The sequence below is a fragment of the Lonchura striata genome, chromosome 2 (genome assembly GCF_050655825.1).
Source record: "Lonchura striata isolate lonStrDom1 chromosome 2, ASM5065582v1, whole genome shotgun sequence".
Taxonomy (NCBI): Eukaryota; Metazoa; Chordata; class Aves; order Passeriformes; family Estrildidae; genus Lonchura; species Lonchura striata.
The window spans coordinates 12407632-12429871 of NC_140704.1; the positions used below are offsets into that span (position 1 = coordinate 12407632).

The window sequence follows — 22240 nt, forward strand, 5'->3', positions numbered from 1 at the left end:
ATATTTGTTTGATGTATTTAGTCTGTTGTAGCTTGGTAATGGGTAATTCCCATAATCGACTGTCATATTTCTCCTGTAGGGCATGGAAGGATTCTGTCTTATTTGCAGTATTATATTTAACTGAAAAGAATTCTCTGTATGTGTAGAGAAGAGTACTCACATGATCATGAGTTGTTCATATGGCTGCTCTGCTTTAGGGAACTAAACCAGATTTCTTTAGCAAAATAAATTCATAAGCATCCTTTTAATTTTCTGCTTTTAAATAGGACTAAGTCCAGGTGGGTTTCTCTTAGACTAAAGGCATTAAAAATGTATCTGATCATTATGTGCTATTTGAATATAGAAAAGAAACAGCATGCATAAACCTTCCTTAAAAATTATTAGATCTGTTGCAGAAGCAACAAGAAAAGTTAGAAAATTCTGCAGAATATTGGTGGTCACAAATTTTTGTCCTTTCTCTTCCTAAGCATAGCTTCTTTGAATGATATGGGAGATCTAACAGAAAACTAATAAGCACTTCTATTATTCATTAGATCAAATTACATGTCTTGCCTGTGAACATCTTTTAGAATCACATTCCTGACTGAATTTTTTTCAGAAATTAAAAGGAACAGCATGCTGGTAGAAGCTCAGATGGGAGCTGGGAGATGTCTTCTCTGAGAGCAGCATCTTACCTCTGGAATACTGGTGTTCCAGCTGCCAGGTTTGCTGGGTGAGTGCCCAGAGGCACAGGCAGGCACTGCTCCTCTCAGCTGTGGTGCTCAGGGTGCTGCAGCTCCAGGTCTGGCTGGGCTGGGTGCCAGCACTGAGCTCCAGTGATCCCAGGAATGGTGCTGCTCTTCTCCTTCTCTCCTTTCTCCCCAGCCTTCGTGGCAACGCAGGAGTCCCCAGCCTAATGTGGGGACAGAGAAAATCCAAGGAGATCCCCTTGTTTCTTCTTCTTCTTCTTCTTTTATGTCTTTCTCCACATTTTTGACTCCTTTACTGAATTCTCAGCTATGTGGGATGCCTCCTCCTCTTTTGCATTTTGGGAGCAGTGTGAGTCTACTTATGTATAGCTGGTACTTGGGATTTTGTGGAACAGAAGAGGAGAGAGGAAGTGGCGATGTGTAACAGTTTATTTGCAGTAAAACCTGGGTATAGCTTCACACTTATTGTTTTCAGAGTCTTCGGTATTTGGAGCAGGGAACTCCCTCAGGCGAGATACTGATTTTGTGGCTTTTTATCTGGGCTCTGAAATTCTGCTCAGCTTTCACTGGTATCAAAAGTTTGAAGAAGGCCACATGAATTTTCATTAGCCTGTCTTAGGTTGCCTTCTGAAAACAGTTTCTAATTTCTTCTACTGCAATTTTTCTTAACTTAGATTTTCTGCTAATACATAGTGGTAAGTTTTAGGGCTTTCTAATTAAAATCCACCTTATCTAAGTGTGGATTCTAGATCTATATATATATATATTTTTACTCTAGCTTGAGCTACTGCATAGATCTGGGATGGACTTTGACAAATTTACCATGTATCTTCCCACAAGATGATTTTTAATCCTGGGAAGATCAGCTGTTGGGGGTGGTGTTGGAGAATAGGATTGGGAAGCAAAATCTCTGGGTTTTCCTCATCTTTGTCTCATCTGTGTGTTGGAGAACAGATTTCGTTGAGGGCTCTGCTATCACTCATGGTGAAGTGAGCAGCTCCTGGGAATTTTGGAGATCATTTTGAATTAAGTGAATGATTTTCTAATATTTCAAAAGAAATAAACTCACATTTGATCATTTTAAACACATCATAAACAGACACAGTTGACTCAGGGGTGAAGTGGAAGCATGATACCCGCACACTGCTGAGTGAGTAAACTCTGTGACCTGACACTCCCGATACATTAGTTGCTGACATGAAGAGTTTTACCACATGATAACTGCTTGACTTGCAAATGAAGAGGCTGCTTTGAAAAGCAGAAAACTCTGTTTCCAGCCCCTGGTGGGGTCCCATGTTTCTGTACCTTCTGAGGTGCCTTTAGGCAGACCCTGTTGTTTATAGACAAAGAATGCTGCAATTTTACTGACTTTCATGTGAGTTTGTCAGAAGTTCAGCGTATATTCTATCAGAATTCAGCTTAGAATTTTGAACAATGCCAAACTAATATTTTTACTTGTTAGGAAGACTCTGGGTTTTGCTTGTCTTCTGAGGCACTCTAACAATATCCCACTTTGCAGGTTTATTTGATGTCAGCTATGACAACAAAGCTTCAGAGTTTTCCAGTAAAGTAGAGTTTTGTTCGTCCTTTTTATCACCTGGTAAGTACTGGATGAGTTTCAGTGCAATAACAAACCATAAAAACCAGAATGGAGAGAAGAATAAACTTTTATTGTTTTAGCAACAAATCTGTTCCGCTTTGCCTTTCCAACGAGACACAAAAGCCTGTCTTTTGTTTCAGCACTGGAAAGCCTTTAACCTTGTTTGCAAACACTAGCAATTCATCTTCCACTTTATGTTTATCTGAGCAAGAATATGAAAACTGTTAACACTAAACAAAGAAAAAAATCCTTTCTATACAGCTGAGTGAATATTGAATGGGAATAATGCTCCTGAGTTTCGGGTAGAGGGCTATTATTTTGATTATTATATTCATATCATGGTCAAAATTGCATAGCTGAGCGAGGGAAGTGGTACTGTAACATTACTGCTAATTGAAAAAAATTTTCTGAATTACTTCTTGTGAGGCAAAGATAACTAAAGACTCCATTAGCTCTTGTTTCACAGCTATTAAGTTGTTGTTGATAACACATCATCCTCAGATGGAGAAACGAAGTTTTAGCCCATTTCCCTGGTTTCTTGACTGTAAAAAGGTGGGCACTATGTGACTCTGAGAAGTAATCATCAGTGCCATGAATAAAGTCAATCAGTAAGTGAGTGACAAAACTCTCAGTTGAATTCAGAGCTTTTCACTTCCAGATATATGTCAATTTTCTTTGCTCTAAACATTTTTCAAAGCCACATATTTTCACCCAGATGGTCCAGATCCCTTATTCTCCTGCTGTATTGCTTTCATTTCAGTTATGCTTGAGCTTGTATTCCCAAGATAAATCACTGCATGTTATTGAGCTTGCATCTTTGCTATAAAAGTGTATTCTAAACAAGCATGGACTGGGGGAGTATTCATGCACAGTGTGGGAGGGAAAAGGTGTTTTAACATTTCTTAATGTTGCATGAAAGTCTGCATAGACTTTTTAACAGTGAATGGCACTATGAAGTTTTATTCTTAGAACTTTGAAGGACCATTACCCAAGGGTAGAAGGGTAATTCTGGTTTTCTAAGAAGCAGCTGTAAAACCCTGACTGCTCTTGCTGTACAGTATTTTGTTTATACCACAAACAATTTTTTAAAAACTTCATTAATTTTTAACTTTTCATTTTGCTTTTCACTGGTTTTCTGTCTTAGAAGTACAGATTCATAAGACATGAGAACAAATATATCACAATCATATATTAAACCTGATCTAGCACCTCCTGAAGAGTCATCTCTCCTCAAGTTACCTTCCTAACTTTCCCCTATCACTCTCTACAATCAATATGGAGAAAGGTAGATACTTCTAGAAGGTGAATAATTCTACCAGACTTCATTATTCATCTTCAAATTGCCCTCAGAAAGTGCTGATTTCTCTCTCCTGATTTTATGGTCTACTTAGAAAAACAACTTTGACAAAATGTTTCAGATTAAATTAATCCCCTGTTAAGAATCTCCTTTGTCTTCAGTGGGAAATACTTGGTTCTGTGACTTACTTAGAATTTTGAAAAGTAACATTATACTTATATTTTTTCCCCTGGTATATTTAAATTATTAATCCTAGTGTATGCAATAAAATTGAAATATTTGAGATTATGTGTGTTTTCATGGACTACTCCCAAAGGAAAATCATGTAGAGAATCTGCTCGACAGGGTAAAATAGCAATTTTTAAATTTGAATTATCTTTATTTTTCTATACCTATCCTCCTTTGCATATGTATTTTTATGTTGTATGTGAAGTGTGTGTGTTGTATAATATTTATTATTTCTAAAGTAATGGCACCTAATATCAAATTAAGAACAAGTTCTTATTACAAATAGCATCACAAAATGAAATATGCCACAGGCAGTCCCACTCTGGAAAAAGCTTTCTCTCTTGGATGTAGGTTTCTATTTATTTTTCTATTTACATAGAAAATTTACATTATTTTTCTATTTATGAGTTTCTCTTTTTTAATCATATAGTAACTGCACTAATGATGAGTACTTCTGTGGTCAGTTCAGTTAGACCAAAAATTGAATTTAACTTTATTTTGTTCATGGATTAAGAAAACAGCCCATTTTTTGATAATTAATAAAATCATATTGATTGACTCGAGAAATAAAGAGTGGAGGAATCCTTTCCTTGGACTGTCATGCTTTCACATTATTATTTGGCTTTCCCATTTCTAAAGCACCTGGTTTAGTAACAAAAGTGATGTGTTTAAGCATCTGTTTATTCATCAACTTGTAAATAATTTTCTGCTCTGAATATGAGACAAAACAGTACTAAATAAATGAGATAAATAAATGCATATGGAAGTAATATTTGATGTAATGCTTTTCCTTACACTCCTACCAGGAGTTAAAGGCAAATTAATTTGAGCATTAACTCTGAACATCTTCTCAATTTAGGCAATCCAACTAATTTGTTGTATTTACCTAATATCCATGTCCACAATAGCACACAGCTCCTTATATAACTTGCTGTAATTGTAAAAAGGAAAACACAGGAACTATTTTGGTTCAGGATTCTAGATCAAAAAAACTGTCATCTGATTAAAGAACAAGGACTGCTTAGAACCATGAAAGAATGTTTGTTATTGTTTTAGGACACAAGTTTTGCAGGAATCATATGATAAGAAAATGACATGGAAAAAGTTTCTCTTTCGGACACCCTGGAATCAGCTGTTCTAATCTTGTTTTGGCATATGTAGGAAAAAGCAATCAGGCAAGTTGTAATATGCTAATCCTGCTTCATCTCCTGATTTCTGTAATTGTGGTGACTGCTTCTGCTTCTGCTGTTTTGGAAGGAGAGTTTTTAAATATTGTCTGTTGCCTGAAGTTTGCAGAACTCTATCTGGGGAAAGATTTTAAAAGTAGTATAGAAAAAAGTCTCAAATTAAAAAGTATTATTTCCTTCCAGTAGGAAATTAATTCATTTAATTACTAATTAGTATACCTAAGAAGATATTTTCTAAACAACAGGTATCTAAAAGCACTCAACTGGAAAGTGTCTAGTTTTACATCATCATTTTGGTAGAAAGGAGGAGCATGCTGATTTACAGAAGAAATCTGAAGGAAATGAAGGTAGAACCAAGATAAGCTGAGATGTGAATTAAGTTCAAAGTGGACATGAAGAATATTGCTGAAAATATCCTTAGACTCATTCCTTTTCTGAGACTCATTCCAGACAAAGAAGTTGATGGAGAGGGACCTATATGAATGATGTGCCATGTTGCCATTGCTTGCAGGGAAAGATTGTTATCTGAAGCACTTGGTGTAGAAGATGTAAAAGGTGTTCAAAATGGCATCTGATTTCAGTAGTGTAGAGGTTGTTTAAATTCATCTTTCTCACCAATAACTGCAATTGCCTTCAAAAATGGATGGCCACATTAGATGCCAGAGTAAGGAAAGGCAAACACGCAAGAGGGAAAATTATTCTCCAAGCAATAACATGGTATTCATCGTTGGAAATGCTGCATGGTATTCAGGGGTAGAGATGTGCAAAAATCAGCTGGAATTGTTCAAAAGAAACCTTGTGAACTTAAAAAAGTAAAGTTTTTCCTGCTTAGACGGGCCAGTTGGCCCAGATGGCCTCCTGAAACTCTTTCCAGCCTAAATGATCTTATGATTATATGACATTTTCAAAAGGGGGCTTTGTTTCTCTTGAAATGGGTGTTCAGATTGGGGTAAGACAGTGCCCAAGCCAAACACTGTAACACAATAGTACTAGATATTTAATAAAATAATGTTATAAAGTAATGTGAAGAACATTGAGTAAAACTGATCATGAAGCAGTATATTGAAACTAGGGGGAAAAAATGTTCCCTAAAAATCCAGCATGATAAAAAGCCTGAAGCATTTCCCATGAGAACTTTTGCACATATGTGTAAGTCCAATTAACAAGAATCTCTTTTCCAGCAAAACTGAAACAAATCATATGTCACTAAGGTCTACACATATTTGGTGTATGTATCCTATGATAAATATTAGTTCTATTTCTCAGTTTAGAAAGTTTATTTTTTTGACTGAAGTTTTCAACGCTGAGACACAGATAAATTTAAGTTAATATTGAGTCACAGTATTAATAAAACTTCTTTTTTAAGCACACACTTAATACCCAAAATTTCAGTCCATATAGCCTTTGAAACAGGATTCTTGCACATTTGGGTAATTTTTAACAAAAAGTCAAAGACTGTAACTGTTGCAAAGGCTTTCCTATAATATCCTGCAAGACAAAATAAAATGAGGACAGCATTCTCTGTTGCCACGGAAACACAAATGTCCACTGCAAATTATGTGATGTTTAAAGTTATTTTCTATGCCAGTTTGAACAATTTTTCTAAAATATCATGTTATTTTCACAGAGAGACAACACCCCTGCTGTTTTAAAGTTGAGAACTTTGTGAAAACAGATACATAAATGTTGCCTGCACCACCAGCCAAAGACTTTCTAAATTGGAACTTTTTTACATTTTCTTCTTTTGAGTAATAGGAAATGACTAAGTTCAGAGAGCTGAAAATCCCCTTATTGTTGGAAACTGCTCTATTGTTTTAGGCTGAAGATTCACAAGGAAAACAAAAGGGGAATACACAGGACTGGATCACTAAAGAATTCCCCTGTCTGTGCAGGGAAGTGGAGGACTTCACATCCAGGTGAAGTCCTTTCTAAACTTTACAGCCAACAGTTCAGCCAAGGGCTGGACTTACACATCATCTCTTTCTGAAGCAAACGGGTCTCTCACAGCTGATGTGAGGCCTGGGACCCTCAAGCTGGGGTGTCTCTGCCCAGCAGGTGGAGGGAGCCCTTGCAGTCTTTCCCCTCTCGCTGCCCATGGGCGATCCTCTGGGTGACTCATCTGAAAAGGAACATTTGCATTCTTTGCGGTTTCTGTGAAAACCCAGATGCTTGAAACCAGCTGAGTAGTGACAGATATACAATGGGCATCCTCAGGAACACCAGCCCGTGGGTGAACCCCAGAGAAGGATGCCCTTGCAGAACTGTCACTAAGCAGATGCTGCACAGCTCAGCTGTGCCTCAGCACTCTCTTGTTTGAAGGGCCTGTGCTGCAGGAACCAATGCAGGAAACATCACGTCTCCCAAAATTCACTGATAACACAGAGGAAAAGCAATATTCCTTCCCTTCCCAGGGTTTCTAATGGCTACAAAGAGTATCAGGGTGGGACGAATGCCAGATGTAGGTCCCTTATACAAACTGAGGAAAAAAGAGGAGTAAAGTTCCCAAAACATAAAGCCTTCAGCATCTGTGAGTTAGGCTGGAGTGGAGAGGGTGAAAAGTCAAGGAACTTAATTTATTCTTCTCTTCCAACTTTGCCACGTGAAGCCCAGAATATCAATATTTAATGCAAAACTTGCACAGTTTGATTTTGATCCCACACCTTACATGGAGAAAATCTCATCAATAATTTTACTAAAGTCAACAGCTCATCCAGCATTGATCCAAACATTCCTACCAATTGTTTCTGACTAGGACAAAAGTTTTCTGAGCTTTATATAAATTAGTTCCAAGCTTTTTAAACCCCGGTATATGAAAGGCAGATAAATAATAAATAAAAATCGTTGCCTTCTATGGCAGCATGCACCTTCCTTTGTTGCATACCTCACTGGACTATGGATTCTGCCCAGGCAGTCCAGTACAGGTTTTTGCTGATATTGCAAACATCACAGTTGTCCCATCTAGACACCTTTATTCAGTAAATGATTTATAAATGCGACAGATTAAACAGGAAAAAAAGCAGCAACATTGACATAGTGCTCATGTGATGCAAGGCACAGCACCAGATTTCCATGGAGCAGTTCTATGTTTTCATGGTAAACAGCTTGTGAGACTCAGCAATCATTGTTTTGGGTTGCCTCAGGGAGTCAACTCATCTGCACTTGCTCTGACAGTGTCAGATGATTGTTCAGGCTTTTAAACATCACATGAATGAACGTCAGAGCTGCCTGAAGGCTCTCAAGCAGTGTGGGCTAAACTGAATTTTGCCACCTTGGAGATGAGGGGCTGAAGCATTGCCTGGCTTCCTGGCCAAGAGTGGACAATCAAATTGATGTGGGAGTGGAGAATGGGGACACCAAACCCTAGAAATTGTGGTCAGTTACTGCTGCTTTATCCTCCCTTGTGTCTTAGTGGAAACCTTCCTTTCTTTTTCACTGACAGCAGGGGATGACCTGGGTTTCCAACCCACTGCTGCAGGCAATGGCACCAGCAGAGCCATAGCCTTTTTACCTCTCCTTTTCCCTGCTCTTTCTCCAAATTGCCTCATAACTTGCTGCCTCTGGCTTTTCTGTCACAGCATTCTCCTTCTTTAGTTGACACCTCACAGGGCCACAGATTCTGCCTAGGAAGTGTGGCACAGGTCAGGCTGTTATAGCAATTAGCACCATTATTTTATTCAGTAAGTGATGTATAAGCATGGCATATTAGACAGGAAAAAACAGGTGGCTTGCTTTGCATACACCTGGGTCTGGTTGTGATGAATGTTAAGGAATAATACTTACTAGCAATAAATAAAGCAGCTCTTCTGATCTCTCACCAAAATTGTACCCAGAGAGGTCTGTCAGTGCCTGCACCTCAATTGCAGCTAATACTTTCTAAATAAACCATCTCTACCCTAACTTTAGGGAATTTATGATGACAATGACTTTTAACCCAAATTTCAAGCAGAACAATTTTTCTATGCCCAGCCTAGTTTTTCTCCTAAGACCTGAATTTGCTCTAGGTGTATTTTATGACTCAGCACCCTGCCCTTGTTAAGTTCCTGTCATCACTGGTGACAGAGACAGAACAGAAATGTATCATGCAGCTACATTGTTAGGACTGAAGTGAACCCAGAAGGAGCTTTTAATCTTTAGGCCAGAGGCTAAAAAGGTAACATGATAAATTCACAAGCATCTAGACTGTGCAGTGACTTTCAGACTTGATGGAAACCTGAGGCTGCACAGTGAATAACTGATGAAAACCTAAAAATGTGTGTGTGGGGAGAAGTGCGAAGAGATCAGCTACAGGCATATTTTTTAGGCAGGAATAATGCTGTCTGTTAACAGCAGTTCATGTGAGAACACTCTGGTACTTTGTGTATCTGACTCCCCACACAGAGATAATGGGGGCAGTCAGGTATAGCACAGGGCAGACCAAAACTGCTGAGAGATCAGATCCAGGCTGCATGGAAGTAGAAGGGATTGTATGTGGCTGCTGAGATCACTGACTCATCTGGGTGCCATCATATGCCTGCAATTAATTCAACATGCCTGGTGCCTGGAATAGTGGTGTAGGCGTTCAGACAACATGTTCCTATGAGAAAATACACAGTGAGACAGAGCCTCACACAGCCCTACTTACCACAACTCGTTCTTACTAAATTATGGACCTCCGAGAAGCTGGGGATCAATGGGAGGGCTGTAGTTCCAAAGCAGGATTGAAATGCATATTAGAAGACACCTAGGTAACATCTGAGAGCTCGAGCTTGAAACTAGTCCAAGATCAGGCTTCTTCCTCTCTGTCTGACTGTGGCTGTGTGAAATGGCTGTGGAGCAATATGGGACAGGGAGGACAGTCCATCCAGACCTTGTAGGAGCCCATGGAGCATAGGACTGTAAAAGGCATCTCAAAGCTAGTTCTAAATATGCCTAAATCCAGGCAGAGCATCCAAGATAAAAATTTTACTCAAGACTACCTGTTTACAGGCAGTGCAGAAGCACCCTCTGTTCTCCTTGGGAGCAGAGCAGACCTGACAGTGTCTGGGTGCCACGTGCAAGCAGACACACACTCCCACTGCTGCTTGCTCAGAGAAGTGTATGGTTCATTTACAATCACTGTCTCATTCTCAGTGAACTTCTCTGTGCTGAAGCATGTTAGCACTTACAAAAAAAAACTAGGAAAGCTGTGGGCTACTGACCCATATCTGCATAAAGCCTCAAATTAATCTTCCTCTCCTGCTCTTTTCCATCCCCAGTGATGACTGAAAATAAGAGAGAATAGTGATTAGATTATTTTACTAATCTTTATCCTATTTATTAAATCATGACATTTCATCCCCCATTGAATTGCATAACTATACTATTGAGAAGTGTAATAATATCCATTTTTATTTCAAAATGCTGAATAAAAGGCACGTCTATGACACATTTCAGCGGAAATTAGACAATGATATTTTTGTACTCAGAAATGAGATGTGTTTTTATCTTACCATGCTTAATATTCATGCTAATTTACAACACACTTTTTTATTGTTATCTGAGAAGCATATTCTTTAGGTATAAATTTGATCTACTGCCTGCTAGCTCAGGATTACATGAACATGGCTTTTGGCCCACTTCTCTTTGTATTCTCTTGTGTGCTGCCATGCAATGCAAGACAATAAAACTATAAAGATCTTCCTGAATATTCTTCCTCTCAGTTTTTTTAAACCTACAGAAAATCCTGGTTTGATATGGGCAGATGACAAAGGGTTATTCTTCCATTCTCTTCTATCAGAGGTGGATCTGAAGCTCTTTTAACTCAAAGTACCTCCAGCTTGCTTTATACATCATTTCATAATGTTTTATTATATGGACTTATAATCACTTAAAATCTAATAAAAAAAAAAAGAATTCTCATGGCTGAAATAGAGCATCTCCCCCTGATCATATTAGGTATGTTCAAAATTATCCAAAGTTTTTTCTAGCTCAGTTTAGGGATTTGTGGACATGTCTAAATAATAAAACTCTCCCATCACATTGTTTTTTTCTAAGTCTGTAAATCCTGTGAACTTTCCTTTAACCACCAACAGACAGATGAAGTATTTCCATTAGGAGTTTAGGGTACTCTGTACATAAGAGGTTCAATGTGTGCAAGCTTACTTGAAAAAGCAGAGTTATTTACTGTTAATCACCTGGCCTGATAGTTGCCTGCTGGATAAGCTTCCTTCTTAAAAGAAAGGAGAAAAAGAAAATTTAATCTCTCTAGTTGATACTTAGCTATCTTCTTCTCCAGGAGCTATATCAACCACCTTAGCCACAGCTAAGGACACAATTACTCACTCCACTTCTATATTTGGGTTGCTGCTGTTTGTGTTTTCTCTCTCTGGATGAGGATTTTAATAGGATCTCAGAAGGTGAATGCTGTCACTACACTTAGAGACTTAAACACTTTGCATAGTAAATGTTTTAGTAAATAATACAATGAGCAGGTGAGACATTGAAATAATGCATGTTATGAGCTGGAGGACATGTGCTGGTTTTATATACTTGTGACTTCTCAACAGAATACCACAGGAGAGGGGTGTTTTTTTTCCTCAGTTTTCCTATGTGCTAGTGCCTGTCCATCAACCTAACTAAAGAATGTCAGATTCAAATATCTCAAAAGATGCCTATGAATGTCATGACAGAAATTTTGTCCCCTGCTGAAAATATTATGAATTTCAGTGATTAAAACTGCAATGCATCTATGCTGTACACCAGTGATGTGGAGTATGAGATTCCTCTCCAGGCAGCAGCTCTTCTCTGGAGATCACCATCACCATCCATAAGGGATAAAACCTGTAGGCTTTGATAGTCAAAAGGCTTTGATATAGTGCCCCTCTAGCAGAATCTCTTTGGTGCAACTTTTGGGCAGTTACGCTATAAAAATAAGGCTTGGAACTGGGTTGTAAAGGAAAAATATGTACTGAGTACCTCTCCTCAGTTTAGGCACTGAATAGCACAGTTCATCTTGCTTTTCACAGTAACAGTAAAATATCCATTTTCCTACTGGGACAGTAAGTAGAAACAAATGGAAACTATTTGAATTTTCCAGTGCTAATTCAGCAGATCTGTGTTTAAACCCACAGATATGCACTGACTTGTTCAGTATGACAGCATTAACTCTAAGTGTCAGAAAGAGGTAACATTTGTGTACCTGGCCAAAGCCCACAAGAGTGGAAGAATTTGATATTTAATATATATATGTATTTTAAAAAATCAAAATGTGAATGAATAGAAAAAAATAAAATAGCATGGTATGTAGACATTACAGAGTTCATATGATTAAACACCTCAGAAATTCTGGTGGATTGCAGATTTAGAGGAAGGTCAGGACCGAATCTGGTTTATTTGCTCAGAAAGAATGAAAGAAAATGGAGAAACAAAGTGGAGAATCAGTGATCTAAGAATCACAAGCAAAGTCCTCCAAACTCTTTCTTAGCCCTTTCTCATTATCCAAGTGGCAGCAGGCAAGTAACAGGCCTTTTTCTGATGGTAATATCCTTGATTTTTTATTTTATGCACAGTTCCTTATAACAAATTACCAGTAAGACTGGTTTCTATTGTCTTCCTTTCTCTTCAGATTTATTTTGCTGTATTGCTCAGGTATGATACACTTCCAGTTAACAGAGAAAAAAAGAGAAAAGCTATGCCTTCTTTTTTTTTTGTTGGTTTTTTTTTTTTTAGGTCATTGACTTTTTGTAGTGGGAAAATTCACTATCGTATGACTTTGCCAGTAAATCAGGCCAAATGATTTTGTAAAGCCAAATGCTTGGAAACACGGTCAGCTGATTGAGGCATTGGGCTGTGACTCAGAGGATCTGGATTCGGTTCCTGGCACTTACTGCATCACCTTGGGCAAATCACTTTATGCTTTTATCCTTGCAATTCCAAACGTTGAAAAACCTTGGCAGCATTTCTTCTGTCCTCTCCCTGCCTCCCCCACCATGGGCCACCAGTGCATCCTACAAGCTGTACGCAGCTGAGAGAATGGGGTTTGTGCTCAGTACAAAGCTCCCTGCCATCAGCTGAAGTGAAATACATATATGGAAGAAATTTGCTTCCTTAAAGGCACTCTCAGTTGCCCCCATAAATAAATAAATTGTGAAGAAAAAGCCCAAAGCTCTCCTTCAGAAAGGCAGCTCCATGCTCTCCCTTATTTCCATCGTTTCCTCTGTGGCAATGAAAGCAAGCCTTGTATTGTTAGCAGTGGCAGAAGAGCTGCTGCTTCTGTTTCTGCTGATAAATATTTCTACTGCCAAAGCAGCACCTGCAGTGCCAGCATTCAGAGGGTGCTGCAGACACCCACCCAGCCTGGCTCCCCTCCTCTCGGTGCTCTGTTCTGGACTGGGCTCCAGAGCAGCAGCATTTCCTTCTGGAGGCTGTGCATGCCTCAGCAGCCATTCTTGGGCATGATTCTTTCCAAGCTGTCAGCAGAGAGAAGCAAAGGAATCACTTCCCAACCTCTGATCTCCCAAGTATCCTTAATGGGCATGCATCCAGACGTTTTCATTAATGTAAGTAGCAGCTAACTAAACTGGCTAATAAGTTGTCTCTGTTTTTCACTCATTTTCAATCAACATAACTAATCAACATGCCAGAGAATGCAAAATACTGTACAAGCCCTTGAGAGGAGAAGCATTTTTAATCATCATGATTGTTCATCTGTTGATAAAAAAAGTGTCTTAAAATTAATAAAATGATAGCTTGTGATGCTGAATCTTTAATAGCATATGGAAAGCGCATTCAATATAGAACGGAAAAGGGCATTGTGGGATATGCTCTGAATCACAAATGTACTGATGTGAAAATTCGGAGGGCTCATGGCACAGTGATGGACAGTTAAATATCTAATGTAGTTAGAATGGAAATATGACCTGGGGGTGAAAATTTAAACTGAGTTGAAAATACATATAAGTAGGTGACAGTAATAAAGAGAAATAACACAGCTAATAATACTTGGCATTTGTATCATTTTGCATTTAGCAAGCACTTTATAAATCTGCATGAATAAAGACAAACCAGGTAATAATAAAATTAACATTATAATTCACAATTTATATATGTAACAGCTGACACACAGAGAAATTAAAACCAATATTGCCAAAAGACACCTGCTTTCATTCTGATGCCTGTCTATCCTTCACTGAAAAGTCAAGGTTCCCAGACTTTGAGAAAGCTTATTAATTTTAGGTGCCTTAATTCTCAAAAAGTATAATTGCCCATATGTATACAGCAAGGCTTAGCACAATTGCTAATGGAAACCATAATGATTACACCATATTAAGCTTCTTGGGCTCAATTTGTCTAAGTCAGTCAGCATAGACATCCTTTACAGCTAAGGAATTTTCATTAGTACTGCCAATGGAGTCTAAGGTATGATTCATCACATCTTAAAGTGACTGCTTTAAACAAGCCAGATGAATTACACCTTAAAAATGCATGTTTCTCTGCATTTATCATAAAGAGAACCTGCCTTGAGCAGAGCATCTGTGAAGGCTGCGGTCCCAGTTCCGGGACACTGAAAAAGCTCAGTGTTAATGGGCTGCTTTTATGACATTCTGCCCTGGATACAAAGCCAGTAGCAGGTAAATCCTATGCACACAGAGATGTTTCTCTTCTCTAAAATCGATTCTGATAATAAATTCCTTCTACCTGTTGGATAGTATAGTAAGTATTTGACAAAATTTCTAGGAAATTATACATGCTTCCATGACATATACATATTTATATAGCTGTTCAGCACAGTAATTTACTGCTGGCATTCTCAAAATTATGCAGCTGAAAATCTGACCTGTATTTTGTTTATTTGGTCAAATTTCTTTTTTAGCCAGAGAAAAGATGAGTGTCATTTTCAATATTTGTGTTCAGTGGAGGCATTTTCTCTCACAAGTGTTGAAAACCCTGCTGTATATACAAAGGCCATCTAGAAATTAATTTCATGACTATTTCAGAGCGAGCCTCACGAACTCAGGTTATCTTTATAATTATGATTAATTATCCTGTCAGCTGAGATGAAAGACATTAATAAAACCACAATTTTGGAAGTACTTACAGAGAAGTTCATCTGTTGCTTCAAATCTTTTTCTGCTGGAAGTATTTGCTCCTGGTAAAGGGACGAACCGCTTTTTGCCTAGGGTATTTAATATCCACCTAAGATTCTTTGAAAAACTAAGAGTCTCTAAATACCAGTAAAAAAGGTTCCTGTAAAGCAAGTAAATGGCCGAGAAGTGGTTTTGAAGACCCAAATGTGCATATCTCTGTAATTGTACTGCTTCCTGAAAATCATATTTTCCAGTTCAAGACATATCTAAAAAGAAGTATTACGATCAAATATTGCTAGAGAAAAAACATTTTATTTTATTGTCTGTAAAGTCAATAGCTCTAATAATCAGTAAATGAGTGCAGTGGCAAACAGCCCAGGTTGGATGGGTGTCTGCACAATCACGTGTGTGTTTATCCTGCACACCGTGCTCCGTGTGTTGACATGTACACTGTGGTCAAGCACCACAGCAGCCTGGCAGGATCCAAAGTTGTTCCTTGTCCTCACTGCTGGCCACTGTTTGTGTATGTTTGGCAGCCTGAGAGGGAAAGAATGACCTTGTCATGGGTTATGTTGCTTTTCCCAACAATTCAATATATTAGCTATTGAATTTTGTATTGATTCTGGGTGCTGAGCAAAGGTGGCAAAGGATATGGCAACAGGATGGTATTATTTGTTCATGGCAAAGAAAATTTGAAAAATTCCTTTTGAAAGGAAGTTTAATGAAGGAATTAAAACCTTATGAGTGTGAGTTTAATATAAATGAGAGAAGAAGCAGATAAAGAGATTTGCAATTCTCAGATGAATGGGTATGGTTCTGACATATTATTTACAGTGGTTAAGCATTTTATCTCTCATGCAAGAAGAAAAGCTAAAGTAGCCAGGAGGTGGTAAATAGTAAAAAATACTTCTGATTAAAAGCAGATGCTATAATTTGTGACTTCAATACTTCAAAACCAGAGAAAGGAAAATAAAGTAAAATGAAGTAACAACAAAAGCTTCTGTACCAGCACCCTGTTCAGGTCTCAGTCTTCAATAATTAACTCAGATTTTATTCTGGATTCTCCACTGAATTCAGTGAAGAATATGTTCTTGTTTGAGATGCTAGCATGTAGCTTCAGAAACCTTCAGGATTTTATCTATTTGATCACAGATTAATTATTCCCTCAAACTATTCCAAGAAAATGGTCAAAAGGTCATAGAAATCATTGGAAGAGTAATGAATGCATTTCAAAAATCTTTGCATCAGTCCCTAAAAGGCAGAAAGGTTGGAGGAATTTTTTTAACAATATTTCAGTCAACAAAAATGCTTATATAGTTTCTGTTAGCAGTCCAGGAATTTTTGGCACTCAGTGAGAGGTGCGCTGCAGAAAAATCCATAGTCTTATGCGTAGCATGTTCTCTTGGAAATAAATGATCCCAAATTCCCCATCGCTAGAAGAAATGTCTAACAAATGACTGCATGAAAAAGAAAGGGAAGCTTCTCTTGGTTGTTGTTGAAGCACGAGAGTCATGGTATAAAGTAATCTGCTGGACTATGTCCAGTGGTGTTTCTCAAATGAGAAAATGAATACCTGTAGGATTTGGACATAAAATTGTTAGGTGTTTTGGGAAGACTGCTTACCCAAGAATTGATGCATTTTAAATTCTGGAATTAAGTTTATAAGTTTTGTCTTTATGTGTATGTTTTTGTAATTTTTCTTTTGTTTTTTTTTTTCTTTGTGATTTTATATTAAAAATGAATATGAAGCAGTTGTAGTAATAGAAACAATGTTACTTTTAGATTGGGTGTAGCATAGCAGGAATTTACTATTACTCTAACTTGCCTTTTTATTATTTTGGCAAAAATAACCACAGCCAGTAGGTGTATAATTTTAACATCACTCTCCAACTCCTTCCTTTTGTCTTCACTCAATTGTATTGTAGTAATGCCCCTGCAGAAAGGAAAACAAAGACTGGGTTTATGCTACCAAACTTTATACATTCTGCTTCAGTGATTTAAATTAGGACCTTGAACATCTTGGACTTTCATAAGGTAGATGAAAACAGACATTCATCAACAGAAGGCTATTTAGCTTCTCTGCCACCAGAATTGCCTTTCTCTCCTGGTCTAGGACAGTGATAAAGATTAATTGGTACTCGTGATGAGTTGGTCTTCTATCAAGAACTTGCCTTACACCAACAATAATTAACTGTAATGCTTCAGAAATTGCCACCAGACTCCAAAACTTGTGTTATTCTTTTAATGGAAAGAACCTTGAAAGACTTGACTGCAAGCCTAATTAAAGGTATCAGAATCTCAATTTTGGTTTGTACTGAGGATTTAGAGGTTGGGTCGTGTCCAGAACCTAGCCACCACTTTTCAAAGAATGCATATAAAACTGGAATTCTGCATTCTTTGGTGCACATGGTGGCAAATGAGATAGAGAGAAACACAATCCTTTTTAAGGAGCAGATGAGTCAACCAGCCAATATGTATGTTTTCACAGGCTTTAATGATTGCTGTCTCAGACATTGTTATGGTAGTAAATAAGATATTTTATACTACAAGAAGAAGAAATAATAAAAAACTATACATCTAAGTTTGATACGAAAATGAAATGTAAACATTTGAGGGAAAAATCTTAGGACAGCCAAAGAAAATATTTGAAGTGTAGCAGTGGTCAGAAATTAAATCCTGTGTAATGTAACATAATAGAAACAAATATAAAAGTGCTAAAACATTAAATAAATTAACTTTAGATTTTCAGCTTGAACATGTCTCTAGACACCTGAACTCAGTATATATACAGCAAGAACCAAATTGAATCAAAGACAAGGAACAAATTAAATCTATAGAGAAAAATTTATATCAAAAGAAATTGAAAATTGGGGGCTATTTAAAATTATTAAGGGTAAGTAATGGATGAAGAGCTTAGACGAAATAATGAATGAGCTATAAACAGTAAAGCAGATGTTCCACTACAATTTGTCCCATAATACAAGAAGGAGGAATAATCAATAAAAATTTGAAATGGCATATTGTGCACTGCTCAGCAAAAGTGACTCTGGAAAACAGCCACGTAGCTTGTAAATGTAAAAATTTCAATATGTTCTTGCTATTCAAAAATTTTAAGAGATGCACAGAACTCACACTTCTGGCATAGATATATTTAAAAATGGAATAAATCTACACAAGATAATATAGATCACTATATTTTAGTATGTAAAAGATTATGGACAGATCAGTTCTCCTCATGGGGTTTATTATACCTTGTTCTAAGTAGCCTAATGTTGGGCAGCTTCTAAAGAAAAATACAAAATGACATGGGCTGCTGGCTAGGCAGATATTAGGAATCTTTAAATCCCTTTTTGTATTTCACTTTGTAATTCTGACCTTGTGAATAAAGAGCTCCATCCTTCTGACATTCAACAAAATGATATCTGGTATAGTAAGTCTTCCAATTTATAGGACAGATATATTCTAGTAGCATATGCTGCTAGAGACAGAGCCAGCAGTGACATCTAATCACTGTGAGAAAGCTCGTTCTGACTTTGCTGCCAACAATTTAGGTTAGATAACAGACGTGCATTGACTTGATAGCAGGTGGATAAAAGGGTATAAACTGTGTTTTGTGCCTTCTGTCTGTATTACTTATAGATTAGCTGATTTGGGGGATTCAAGAGAGATTGTGTCACACGAATTTAGTTTCTGTGAGAGTTGAGTACTTGTGAAAGATGGCAGATTGGTAGTGTTCAATTTGAAATTCTTGATTTAACTACAAGACAGATATGTAGAGATGGTCACATGTTTGTCAAGCTTTTTAATGTGAAAATGAAGGGCTAACCAAAGCTCACAAAAGATTGTCTCCAAAATTATTAGTGTCTAGTTTCTTATTTTTATTATGTGGTTCTCAAGCATTGCTGCTCATGAGACAAAACCAGACAATCTGTATTTAACTTTTTCATTTACTGGTTGGGGAACTCCTGAAACAGTAATTGCTCAAAGGATGAGACCAATTGCAGTGAGCAGATAAAAAGAGATACATTTTCTGAAAGGTTCTTGCTGTCCATAACTCTGTTTCTGTTTTGAAAAGCACTTTGAAACAGAATTTATTGTCACACTACTTGAAAGCACTGTGATTTATAAATCACAATTGTTGTTTGAGTTATGGCCGTGTAATAAAGACCATAACAAAGGAAATATCCCAGACTAGCATTATCAGAAGGAAGACCAAAAAATGAAAATGCAGTTAATTCCATTAATTCTCTGGCCTTCTTGTTGACAAGTACAGAGAACCTAACAACATTACTGTTGGTTCATGCCATTAAAAGACTTCTCAAGGGTGGATTGAGTCCAACAAATCTTCCAGAGCAACAGTTATCACATGACAAAATCTTTCATCATGGTATAATCCAGTGCAAATCTGAAGCAGCAACTTAATAAACTATTCTGTGTTTGCAATTTGTTATTGAGTTAAAAAAAGGGTAAAATTCAGATGATTTACAGAAATGTTGTTAAGAAGGCAAAGTTAAACGATTCTGTAAATTTTATGAAGTCTTCAACAGAACCTCTGGGATGCAGATTTTTTTTTTTCCTGAGTGGAGAAGGACTTAGAATTGTCAGACAAAAGGACTAAGCATGGGAATGAGAGAAGTAAGTCTAGAAGGTCCAAAGCTGACAGCTTCAGCTATGTCACAATTACAGATGGCCTGGCAGCTTGGGGTGAACAGAAACAAAAGAGGCTCTTTAATGATCCTCTGCAGGGCCACAGCTCTGGCTGTGCCTGGTTCCCACCTGACAGTCAGGTGCCTGCAACGACTTTCTTCTTGCTTCTCTTGCCATTTAGCATTCACACTCCCACATATCCATTTGTTTTCTCCTCACTTTTGAAGAGCCTGCACACATGTGGAAAGTGAACCAATGCTGTATGGCAAAAAATGTATTATGGTATTGCTGTTTTTTAATATAAAAGGACAAAGAATTAGAAGATATCCACCTCTTTTAGGACTTAACACAATTCCTATGGTAATAAGAGAACAACTTCCACATCACTTCCTTCATAGACTGGGGTGAACAATGTGCTTAATCTGGCAGAACTTCACATAAACAAGATAAGCCTTCATCACACAGTTTCTCAGCTGAAAGAATACCATGCAGACTATGACAACAAACTAGAATTTAGCACTCCCTGGGGAAAGTAAAGAATAAATTCCAAGTATTTTTTTCCTGTGTATATTTTATGAATACCAATTTTAAAATGACAGCTGTAAAAGAAGAAATATTCTTTTGCTATGAACCATGCAGGAGACAGCTTCCACTAGATCACAACTTTATGTTGTCATTTATATCATTATTAAATTACATTCCTAAGGAATTGCCTTTATTTTATAAGTTGCATGAACATGGGATACTTGCTTTATGTCTGGACTTTTTCAATCTTGTCAGGTGAAACTACTATTCTTTCAGTTATTGCTATCCTAACTCATATATTCAATGATTTCTTGAATGTAGTACTTTAAAGGAAATGAGATGATACAGGTTTTTTAAACTGATATTTAAGTCATAAGTGACAGTCTTTTTTTTCTGATTAAAGCAACAAGAATAATTAGAGGCAAACTAATTGGTTAAAAATAGATATCCGTTCAGAACCATCAAAAAAGGCATCTAAAAATAAATGCTTGAGAAAACAAAGAGCTTAAGAGACCAAAAGTTTTACACTCTGCCTTTAAATCTTTAGTAGTAATCAATGAAGCACTGAAATCTTACAATACTATTTCTGTCAGTACCTAACACTTCATTTCTATTTGTCATTTCTACATATAACAGGACTGACAGAATTACTTTAGGAAATTCAGCCAAATGTACTGAAATACATTTTATATCTTTTTATTAAGCTCAATTTTTTGTTGCTTAAAATTTTAGCTATTGAAAACTAAGGATCAAATTGATGTAAGGAAAATGCACACTACAAAATATGCCATGAGAGGAAACAACCACAGTCAATACACCTGAGTGTGTGTCTGATGTTCTAAAATATCCACCTGGGGCATTACATGGGCACCTCTATAAACCTATGGACAAATTCCAGTAGGTTTTATTTGGAACAGGGTTTCATCATTTGTCTTATCTTTAGCTCTGTCTGGACAATATTTTTTCAGGGAAGATAATGCATTCCTGTGGAACTAGGTTCAAACTGGTGTAACTGGGCTGTGTTCAGTGTCATTGCATGCAGGATGGGTTGACAGATGTATCCTGAAATAGATGCAGCACTTGCAGCTTTCAAATATTAGTGTTACTAATAAATAGGGGACTACATACTTTATTTATTAAACTTTTTAAAATCTAAACATCAGCTGTAGGAAAAGAAAGATTTATCTACCAATAAAAACCCAAAGATTACATTTACCAAATCCCCATTCTTTATTGTAATGAAATTTGTCTTTCAGCTTTTAAAATGCATTTATAGAGCCAGAAATGTATTCTGGTCCACTGTCTTTGAGATGAATAACCACATTATTACTTGCCTGTCAAATCTAAGTACGGCTGTTAATAACACACAGACAGCTACTAAAAATTCAAAACATGGGAGGCTTCCTTTGGAGAAAATTGCAGTTTTAACCTCTGATTTCCCTTCTGAATCAATTACTTACTTTCATATGCACCTTGCAATACCTGATTTCCAATCAGAAGTGAAAAATGGTTGAAAGGATTCAAAGATTTTTCAAACATGCCTATGGAAATACACTGCCAGAATTTTAAAATTCCACAATCCTTAATCTATAGAATATCTGTCATCTGCACATTATCCAGTAAGCATATAGAAGGCTTACTTGATGGAAATTATTTAAAGGTATTTTTAAATTTTTTGCACTTTTATTTTCTATGTAATATATATTTGTACTTAGAAAACTGGACATCTAAACTGGGATTTTTTCCTGATGTCATATTCTAACAGTTTTACTTTACTACTTTTCATTAAATTAAGGAAAAGAAAAATGCTCCATACTTATGATAGATACAAGGAAGAGCCACCTAACCTAAACATAACAATATAGATGCAATGGCAGATCTTCAGCCAGCTCTCCACAGATGACTGAGAAGTGATCTCACAACTGCAATGCTGCTAATATCATTCTGTAGAGCAGGCAAAGACAGCCCAAGCATTTACAAAGGGCTGCAGGGCTTGCCGAAGAGGTTAAAAAGTAGTATTACAG

General features: G+C 37.1%; 2 long non-coding RNA genes across 4 annotated transcripts in view; one reads left to right on the forward strand and one right to left on the reverse strand.

Annotated features, from left to right (window-relative positions):
- LOC116183196 (uncharacterized) overlaps positions 1-11005 on the reverse strand; it is a 31297-nt gene extending 20292 nt beyond the window's left edge. For all 3 annotated transcript variants that reach the window (XR_004147739.3, XR_004147738.3, XR_013341257.2), the window contains exon 1: positions 675-11005. This is a non-coding gene — a long non-coding RNA (uncharacterized LOC116183196). The remainder of the gene's footprint in view (positions 1-674) is intronic.
- Positions 7223-22240, forward strand: part of LOC116183197 (uncharacterized) — a 51808-nt gene continuing 36790 nt past the window's right edge. Inside the window, exon 1 of the long non-coding RNA XR_014950571.1 lies at positions 7223-13517. This is a non-coding gene — a long non-coding RNA (uncharacterized LOC116183197). The remainder of the gene's footprint in view (positions 13518-22240) is intronic.